This window comes from Orcinus orca, chromosome 1, assembly GCF_937001465.1.
Source record: "Orcinus orca chromosome 1, mOrcOrc1.1, whole genome shotgun sequence".
Taxonomy (NCBI): domain Eukaryota; kingdom Metazoa; phylum Chordata; class Mammalia; order Artiodactyla; family Delphinidae; genus Orcinus; species Orcinus orca.
Window position 1 is genome coordinate 59,255,340 of NC_064559.1, and position 10,318 is coordinate 59,265,657.

Consider the following 10,318-nt stretch of genomic DNA (forward strand, 5'->3'; position numbering starts at 1 on the left):
TGGATGCAGCCAGCCTTCTCTGAGAAGTAAACATCCCTGAGGCTTTTCATGGGACAGTGGGGTGGCTGTGAGTCAGAGACCTGAGTTTGAAGTTCAGTGTTGGCTAATTGCCAGAAGTATGATGTTACACAAGTAATTTGTTTCTGTGTCTCAGTTTCCTTCTCTCTAAAATGAAGCTAGCAGTAGAACCTGTTGTAAGAATCAACTAATGTATAAAAAGCATTTAACACAGTGCTTGGGACATTCTCATCTCCAAATAGATGTTGCTATGTTATTTTTACATCTTCATGAGATTTTTCTTTAATCTGATATTTTTGTGGCTATCTGCCTTGACAATTTTGGGTTTATTTACTTGGACTCAGAGTCATCGGGGCAACTAGACATGTATAGCTAAAGGTTGTCTTCTAGCAAGTGAAGGAAATGAGTAGGGAAATGTAAGAATGATGGTGAAAGGGAAAGAGAGAAAAAGAAAAAAGGAGAAAAATACGTTTCAAAGTCACGCTTAAGGACTTTTTCTTTATTTCTTTAAGTTTTTGCTTCAGATCTATTTGGTGTGTCACCATAGTCTCATTTGAATTGTCCCCATGTTTGGAAAAGCAAACATTAGAATACATGAGCACATATACACTCAAATACTGCCTTCAATGCTGATAAAAATTAATGCTTCCAATCACTCATTCAAGTATTGATAATTATATGAAACCAAAATGATTAAAAAATTAGTAAGTGCTTTTTAGAAAAAGTATTGTCTGCTTTTATTATTTCCTTTAACTAAAAATCATTTCCAGTCAGTGACTGCTGTACTTCAGACAGAGTGATTGAAAACATAGTAGGAACTTTTATTAGGGTGAAAAGTACACTAATGCCACTGATTATTGGAGTGCTATTTCACATGCTAATGCAAAACTAATATTAAAAATGCTATTGCTCCTTATGTGAATATTCAAAAAAAATTTGGCCATTCCTTTGTTGGAGGTTTTAAAAGCAGTGTAACATCATCATCATCACCATCATCATCATTATTTCAATGAAGAAAGCCTCCTGAAAGCTGACTAAATATGAAAGAAATAAGTAATAAAAATAAAAAATATGACTAAATTGGTAAAGTGTCACTGGATGAAAGTGAGTTTATAAAAAACATCAAGCAAAATAACTTAAGCAACACAGAATTACTAAATGAGTTGAGAAATCACTGTCAGTTGCATCACGTTACCGATTTTTAACCATGGGGTTACAAACTACTGTTCTTTTCCTGGGCATTTTATATTGCTGCCTCTACTTCAAAGAAGTAAGATGCAAATATATACTGTACTGAAGTCAGACTGAGTGCCCACTTTGGTTTATTAGGATAATACAGGGGGTTAGAACATGAGGCTAGGGCTGTCATTCCCAAAATTGTGTGTAGAGGAACTGAGTTATTTTAAAAATTTGAGGAAAGCACAGTAATACTCCATGTCTGTTGAACACCAAACAAAGCATTCACTGGACGTAGTTCACAATTTTTATATCAGATAAGGCTGTGTTCTATTTGATGATGCTACATGTTTGCAAAGCTGGGTTTTTGACCATTTCAATGTTAAAAAGCAAGTAGTGCACAAAAATTCGTTGAGGTAGAACAGGAAATGAAGTGACGATGTGCGATCTGATTCTAAGAGTTGAGCAGTGCAGTGCATAGCAGGCATATACACCTCATTATTAAGTAATTGTGGTTATTCAAGAATGAAATAAAAATACTATTTTCCTTTCAATTTGTGTATTATTTTTTCAAACAACTACAAGGTTATTTGAAAAAGAGCAAAAATACAAATACAGAGAACAGAAATACGTAAGTTGTTTGGACCTGACTACTTAATAAAAGGAACTACAGCTTGGAGACCCTGAGAAAAAATTACTCACACTCTAAAGATTCCCTTGAACCTGGGAAGTTTGGGAACCTCTGGGTTATAGCGTTTCCTTCTGAGTATATTTTTAATTGATCAGGACACCTTATCTATTGGTGTCAGGAAATGCAAATTATCCTATATCTAGTCCAGCAGTGTATCTATTAACCAGTGCTTCCTGACTGTTTCTAGTGTGACTCATCTATGTATTTCAAAGGAAACCATCTTCACTGATGTGCTGTCAGGCTTGTATCCAGTCCTTAATTTGTACATTACCCACCCCTCTCTCTTCCTTTTTCTTTCTCTCTCTGTCTCTCTGTCCTATGTTCTCTGTGTCTCCCTTTCTCTGTCTCTCCCCCCACCCACCACACACACTTTCTTAGCACACGGATACTGGCACGGACTGCACAATGATACAATACCCTGAAGTGGGCTGTGCATTTCAGGAGTGATCAGAGATAGTAGATTTAGTTGAATGCAGTTAGGGGTGAATGAGGGTGCCCACTTAGCCCTTGGGAACAAACGAGCACAAACTGGTAAGAAACTCGTGTTAGAGCAGGGCCATGCTCTGGGATTTCAATCCTCCAGCAGCCGTTCCCCACCTCCTCAAGCCTATTCCTAAACACACCAACTGATAAGAAATATTCTGCCTGATTCACCTTACCAGTTACAAGGCCATAGATATTCCCTAGGCTGGAGGGGAAACTAGGAAATAACAAAGGACAGACTTAGTTTCTTCATCTGTAAATCAAATGGCATTCAACTGGATATCTACAAGAGATTTTTGAAACCCTTAAAGTTTATAATCTTGTGAATTCAGCTGTGAGCAGAATTAGCAAAAAGAACTGACAACAGTATGAGAATCAAGAAATTTTGTCATAATGCGTAGAATGGAGCACTTTTAACAACAGGAAAGAAGACAACATGCCAACACAAAGTAGTCAGATCTGAAAGTGTGGATTGCCTCTCCCTCCCAGCTTGTGTCAAATGCCATCATTTGGTAGACAAACCCCCAAAGCATTGTCCGACACCATGTCAGAAGCTATTAGTGGAAGCACTTAAGAAAAATGACTGATTTCCCCTTGCATTAGGAATCTAAGTTTCCCTTTTGATTAACCACTTAGTAGTCTGACCAGCAATGTACTTACCAGTGTACACAGAAGACTTGATAATATCTGACTTTACTGTCCCGTTACAAGTACTCAAGCATTTACCGCTCTCTTTGTACTTTGGGGCAGGGAGTGGCTTTATAGCTCCTCCACAGACTGAGAGAGTGGCACTCTGGTGAGGTGATTCTGTCCTGAAGCATAATAACAAAACAGGAAAAATCTGGCCCCCACCTCCCTAATCCAAAGGAATCAGAGATTATATCTTGTTATTTACTTTATGTACTTGAAATTCCTGGTGCCAAGTCCTGGCCACAGTTAGGACTCAAGCTTGCAGAAATCTAAATGGATAATCCTGAGCCAGTGTTGGCCTAGGAGTCCCCAGTATACTGGATGAACCCTGTCTAGGAGATAAGGAATGTTACGCAGAATATGGAACCTAAGGTTAGCCATTGTTTATATTTTAACTTGATTAATTGCAACAGTGACATGCTAAGAGAAACACTGGTGATATGTACTTTAGACTTACTCTTCTCCCTGCAAAACAGAAATTATTTTAAGGAGTCACAGCAGCATCTTCATTATTCATAGATTTCATTCTTCAAAGGGGAGGGAATAAATACAATAAAGCAATCATGACAACAACTGCTACACCAAAGATTCACTTTTAAGTGTTTTGATCCATTTCTCATTTAGAGACAATCATTATTATTTTAAAATCATACATCACCTACATTATTAAATTCAATTTTTTCTGTTTATTTTTATTCTTATTGTTTTTTAAAATTAATTTTTATTGGAGTATAGTTGATTTACAACGTTGTGTTAGTTTCTGCTGTACAGCAAAGTGAATCAGTTATACATATACATATATCAACTCCTTTTAAGATTCTTTTCCCATATAGGTCATTACAGAGTATTCAGTAGAGTTCCTTGTGCTATACAGTAGATCCCCATTAGTTATCTATTTTACATATAGTAGCATGTACATATCAATCCCAATCTCCCAATTTTTAAAGCCTTCCTGAGCACAGATGATTGCCCTGGCACTTGGGAAATATGACAAATATATGGGAGGAGCATAGCCTTTGGAGTCACAAGACCTGGGTTTAAGTAAAGTTTTCGCCAGTTACTTTTAATCTTGGGAAAATTATGTAACTCAGGCCTGGATGCCTGAGTAACTATGATGAGCAGAGCCTTCCTGCCAATGGATGCATAGCATGAAAGAGAAATAATTTTTGTCTTATTTCAAGGTCTTGAGATTTGAGAATTAGTTGTTAATGCATCATACCTATCTTGTAATGACTGTTGCACTAGAGGGGTGTTGCTTGTTCCTTCATTGTATTTCTAAATCATCTTTTTATTTTTAATGAAATTGTTTATTTTTATTTATTTTTAAAATTTTACTGGGTTGAGTTCCTTTTTTAAAAAATAAATTTATTTATTATTTATTTTTGGCTGCATTGGGTCTTCATTGCTGCGCACGGGCTTTCTCTAGTTGCGGTGAGCAGCGGCTACTCTGTTGTAGTGCGCAGGCTTCTCATTGCGGTGGCTTCTCTTGTTGTGGAGCACGGGCTCTAGGCATATGGACTTCAGTAGCTGTGGCTTTCAGGGTCTAGAGTGCAGGCTCAGTAGTTGTGGCACATGGGCTTAGTTGCTCCGTGGCGTGTAGGATCTTCCCTGACCAGGGCTCGAACCTGTGTCCTGTGCATTGGCAGGTGGATTCTTAACCACTGTGCCACCAGGGAAGTCCCTTTAAATCATCTTCTGAAGTCTTACCTCTCTTCCTTTCTTCCCCTGCTCTGATTCATATTTACAGCCATAGAATCTTAAAGTTGAAAGAGAGCATAGAATTTACTTCGTTTTAGTCACAGTTGTAAACTGGACCTACCCAGTGCAATTTTTTTCTTTCTCCCTCTAAAAAAACTTAAAACAACCACAACTCCTTACCCTTCAACACCGCCCCCCTCCACCCAGAGCATCAAGAAGCTCCCTATGCCATTCTCAATAGATTTTTAAAAAAATATACATCTTCTAAAGTGGGTTAATTCCCTAAGTCTCTTGCATGTTGAGGTTGTTCTTTTTCTTTTTGTGAGAATACACCTGCAGAAGAGTAGCACTGAAAGGAGAGGTAGAAATAGTACCATGCCTACTTAAGGCCAATCATTTTGCTTGAAATGGGTCTTTTCTCTGTCAACAGTGGTGAATCAGTGACTCAAACCTCTACCATCTAAGGACTAGAGCAAATAGCAGCGACTTCAAGTTCCCTTAAATGTCTTTGTAGCTTGATGAGAATTTTGTGGGAAAATCTGCAACAGTGACTTAGAAACTGTCATATTACTTAAGGTGCTATTTTTTTTTTTTTTCGGTACGCGGGCCTCTCACTGTTGTGGCCTCTCCCGTTGCGGAGCACAGGCTCCGGACGCACAGGCTCAGCGGCCATGGCTCACGGGCCCAGCCACTCCGCGACATGTGGGATCCTCCCGGACTGGGGCACAAACCCGTGTCCCCTGCATCGGCAGGCGGACTCTCAACCACTGCACCACCAGGGAAGCCCTAAGGTGCTATTTTGTAACCGCCTAAGGAGTTTGTAATTAATGGGCAATACTTACATGGTGACATATCTAGAATAGCAGTGGTGGGGTGAAGCAGGAAGAACACTAGCAAGAAGTCAGGTTTCCTTAGTATTTGTCTCTGCAGAGTGGGATAATCATCCTTGTTTTGCCTAAAACACGAGGTTGTGGTGAGGATTAGGTGAGATAATAATTGTGGAAGTGCTTTGTAAATACTACAGAACTCAATCTAAATCTTAAAAGTTTGCATCTGTTTTTCTTGCTCATCTTGGTATTCCTAGAAATAGCATGGTCTTCTCTATATCTGCATTGGCCTCTGTGCTGTTGTTTTGTCTCAAAGCAATATAAGTGCGGGGCTTGGCTCCTTCTCTATTCTGCAAAATGTCCACCTTCAACTCAGTGTTTTTTGTGTTCAGTAACTTTACTGAGGAATCACAAGGAGAGTTTGCATTGCACCCTACCCAGCATTCTGCGATTCTGCTGGCTCTATTATTTGTTTTTGTTCTTATTTTCTTTCCTTCCATCCTCTTTTAAATAACTTGAACCTTTTCTCCTGAAGAACCCTATTCTGCCCAAAACTGAAGTCTCTCTTTTTTTCCCCCTTGGCACTTGTGAGAATATTTTTTTCAAACAAATGTGGTTCCCATTCTTATTTAGATACCTTAATACCTAAATTAATATATTTAGTAATGTAGTCATTCATACAACTTTTTATTATTGTATTAGACACAAACATATTAAAACCATTTTTGAACCTTCTTTGACAACTTGTATTTCATCACCTTCTTAGTTCTCCTGGTGATTAGCTCCATTTTTGGTGTGTAGAGAGGGAATAAAATTGATTAACACGATATTTTACCTTGGATATAAGACAGACATTGGAAGACGAAGAAATAATAAATGATTTTTTAAAAAATTGATTCATCATCCTGCACACCATCATTTAGCACAGGCTGCAGAGTCAGGCAGTTCTGGCAGTAAAACCCAGCTGGGCTTACTTATAAGCCACATAACTTGGGAAAGCCATTTTACCACTCTGTCTCAATTTCCTGATGCATAAAATGGGTTATGAGGATTAAATATGATGAAATAAAATCAAATTCTTTATAATATCTAGAACATAATAGACGATCAGTAAATAATGACTTTTTACTATTTTATCCAGTTTCCTTAGGTTGCTAGACTTGAAATAATTCAACATTAAGAGATATTGATGACCTTAGAGAATCAGTTACTTTCTACTGGCCAGTAGCCCAAAGTATAGAAATGTCTAACAATAAAACTCTGTTTAATGGTTATAATTGAAGTTCCTCTCCCAGAATATGTAGCAGATGTAGATGGACATCTAGGTGTAAAAATACAAGTTTTAGATACTTCTCATCCACCAGGTAAAGCAGCCAATCCTTACTGCAGTTTGTTTGAACTGATAGTGGAAGCAATACCAGCTGGTATTCAGGAGACATGACTAGCCATGTGGCCCTGGATGGTAACCCGACTTCTTTGAACCTCTGTTTTCTTATCTGAGAGCATTCTCTTTAGTCTCTCCCACCCCTAAAATGACCCAGTGACTTGCAGTGATCTTTTGGTTCCAAAGTAAAATTCCTATTATTGCTTCACTCTGAAGAGTGCCAAATTATCCTAATCTCTGTATTTTCTGGGAGCTGGATTTTGTGGCTCCTAGGCACAAAATTGTCACCTTTGCCATTAGTGCCAGTGAACGTGATACAAAAGACATCCTATTTAACCATTATTAAGAAATTGACAGTTAAGGAATTATGATAAAGTCATAGAATATTATATCTGATGGGCATTAGTGATTATCTGACCCCCTCTTTTATGCTCAGATAAGAAAACTAAATCCCAGAAAGCGGAAGTGACTTCTTTAGGGACTACAAAAGTAACCTAATAGAAGGCAAGAGTGTAAACACTATTGCAGGATTAAAACAAAGTGGTTTGGTAATACAGAGGCGAAGGAGATGTATTTTGGCTGGAGGGACTGAGGAAAGCTTGATGGAGAATAGTATTTGACCTAGCATTGCAGGAAGGATGGGATCTTAACTACGAGAGGCTGGGGAAGCAAGAGCAGATAGCATGAAGTAAGGGCAGCTAGTGAGGCAGTGCAGAGTGTGCTGGAGAGCAGGTGTGAGGGCATCACAGTGGGAGGAAGGCTGGGAAGGTAGGTTACAGCCAGTATGGAGGATCTTGAACAACAAAGGAAGTGATGGGAAGCCACTGAAGGTTCTTGAGAAAAGGAGTCAAGTGTCAGCAGGAAAGGATTCCGTAGCTTCTCTCTGTTGGTGCTGTCATAAACTTCAAGTCTGGCTTCTAGGGACTGGAAGTTTTGGAGCAAGGTGAGGGCGCATGGAAGAGCTGGCTATGGAAGCAACTGATGATGAACTAGGTAAACTAATTTAAAAACTATGATTCAAATGATGTTATGAGCCTCTGGTAACCTTGAGAATGTGCTTTATGGATCTCTAACTATAGGGGGTATAATTAACCAAGGGTCTTAGCTGCTGTACTTGAGATGCCTTGCTATGCTTGTGCTCAGGCCCCTTTTCCCATGAGCTGCTTTCAGTCAGTGATGACACGGCGGAGAGACTGAAGCAGATCATTCATAGGAGAGTTAGGGCTTCTCCGATGGCTTGAGGACTCCCCAGCGGCTCTGCCGAATCCTCTTCAGACTGCACAACAGTCTATAATGTTTCTGTGTTTCTATCCACCCTTCTTCCCTCTCTCCTTCACTCAGGGTCAGACTTGCACTGTAGTTTGATAGCTGTTTCAGCTTTTTCCTGCACTCTCCCTCTTTTCTCTCATACAGTTATTTTCCTTAATAAAACCCTTGCATGTTTAATCTCATTCTGGCATCCAACCTGAATTAAGTAGAATCTAATCTCAGGAGCCTTTGTTTTAGCTTCTTTGATCCATGATCTGGTCATAAGGCAGACTGGACAAGAAAGTGAGGTATGTTCTGTGTAAACACATTCTCCCTCCCAGGAAATAGCCAAACGCTCTTTACTGGGGGTTGCAGGTCAGTAGCACCATCTTCCAGGATGAAAGACTAGTTATAAGGAAGAATCTTCCTTTGCCATCCTTATTATAATGTGAATGCTGGATTCTACCTCAGTTAAGCTTTTAAAATCTTTATTACTTGGTCCAAGAGTTTTATTAAAAAAAATCTTTATCTCTCTGCAAAGAACAAATGTGAAACATTTGGCTTTGGGAATAGAAAATCAAGGAGCTATCATCTAGAAAAGGATAGTTAAAATAAAATTTAGTGAAAGGGAACCATCACAGGGAGAAATTTTGCAAGAAGATGGTAGCTAGCTAAGAGCCTTGACAGGAGAAGAACAAACATTGTACAGCAAGAAACACTAAGGCTGAACCTAAGGAGGAATTTGGCCCCGAGGTGTGGAAAAAGTGATGGACTAATCTCTGAAAGCAGCAGGTTTTTTTTTTTTCCAGAAGCCTCAAACCAATGGTTCCTAAATTTAATGTGCACAAGAATCCTCCAGGGAAATTATCAAGACTATAGATTCCAGCAGAGGTTCTGATTCAGCAGGTCTGAATTATCATTACATCTTATTCAGGAATCTGCACTTCTGTGAACTCCCTGAGATATTCTGATGCAGAGAATATCTCTGTGGATCACAGTTTGGAACAAGCTATCCTAGATGGTTAGTCTAGGATAGTTTCATGTTTCAGGATGTATGGAGGCAAAGGAATAGACTTGAATGAGTCTTCCTTAGTCAATCTCAGGCTCTTGAAGTGAACTATTTATGTTTTAAAAAGATATCAGAATACTTGGAATGATTTCAAGGGATCATCTCCTTTCTAAAACTTTTCAAGGATATAAATTTAGTAACCATTTTGTCCTAATGGTGCTAGTTTTTTCCCCACTGATTCAGCCTCAACCTGACAATTGATTCCCAATCTTCCACTGTAGAAACAGGATAACAACCATAGTTATTTCACCAGGTAGTGGTAATGATGAATGAGTTATGAAAAAACAACTAGGACAATGCTTTGCACATTAGAAAGCAGGGATTGGCAAACTTTCCGTAAAGGGCCAGATAGTAAAAATTTTAGGTTTTGTTGAGCCATACTGTTTCTTTTGCAACTACTCAGTGCTGCCATTGTAGCTTGAAAGCAGCCACAGTCAATGAAAGAATAGGTGTGGATGTGTTCCAGTAAAACTTTATTTACAGATATAGGTAGTGGGCTGGTTTTGACCTATGTGGCAGTAGTTTGCCTACTTTTGCTATAAAGTCTTGATAAATTCTATTATTATTATTAATAATAGAATGGCTTGCAAATAATCTTTAATAATTAGAAAAGTAATCAGTTTTTAACCAATAACTAAGTATATATACCCTCTGCAATTTTTTTCAAAGGAATCTGCTTATAGGAGCAATGAAAAAAAAATCTTGTATTTAAATGCTGGTGTCATTTCAATGGCCTTTAAAGAGTTTCCACTGATAAGGATTGCCATCACATTGTTCCAGGCACTTGAGAGAGAAATCCAGGCCAATGTGAAGAGTGATGACCACAAAAGGCTTTGGAGGAATAAGAGGAGAAATTTGTCTAAATCTTGAGTCTCTGAGATTTTCCCTCTCTTTGAAGGTCTTGTTCTGGGCTTATGGCACAGTTTAATCTCCCAAAGCACAATTTGTGCAAAGAATGGCTGTAGCGATTGCTTTATAACCAGGTGTTTATTATGTTGCTCAATGTCTATTGACATTGAATTGCTTGTGACATT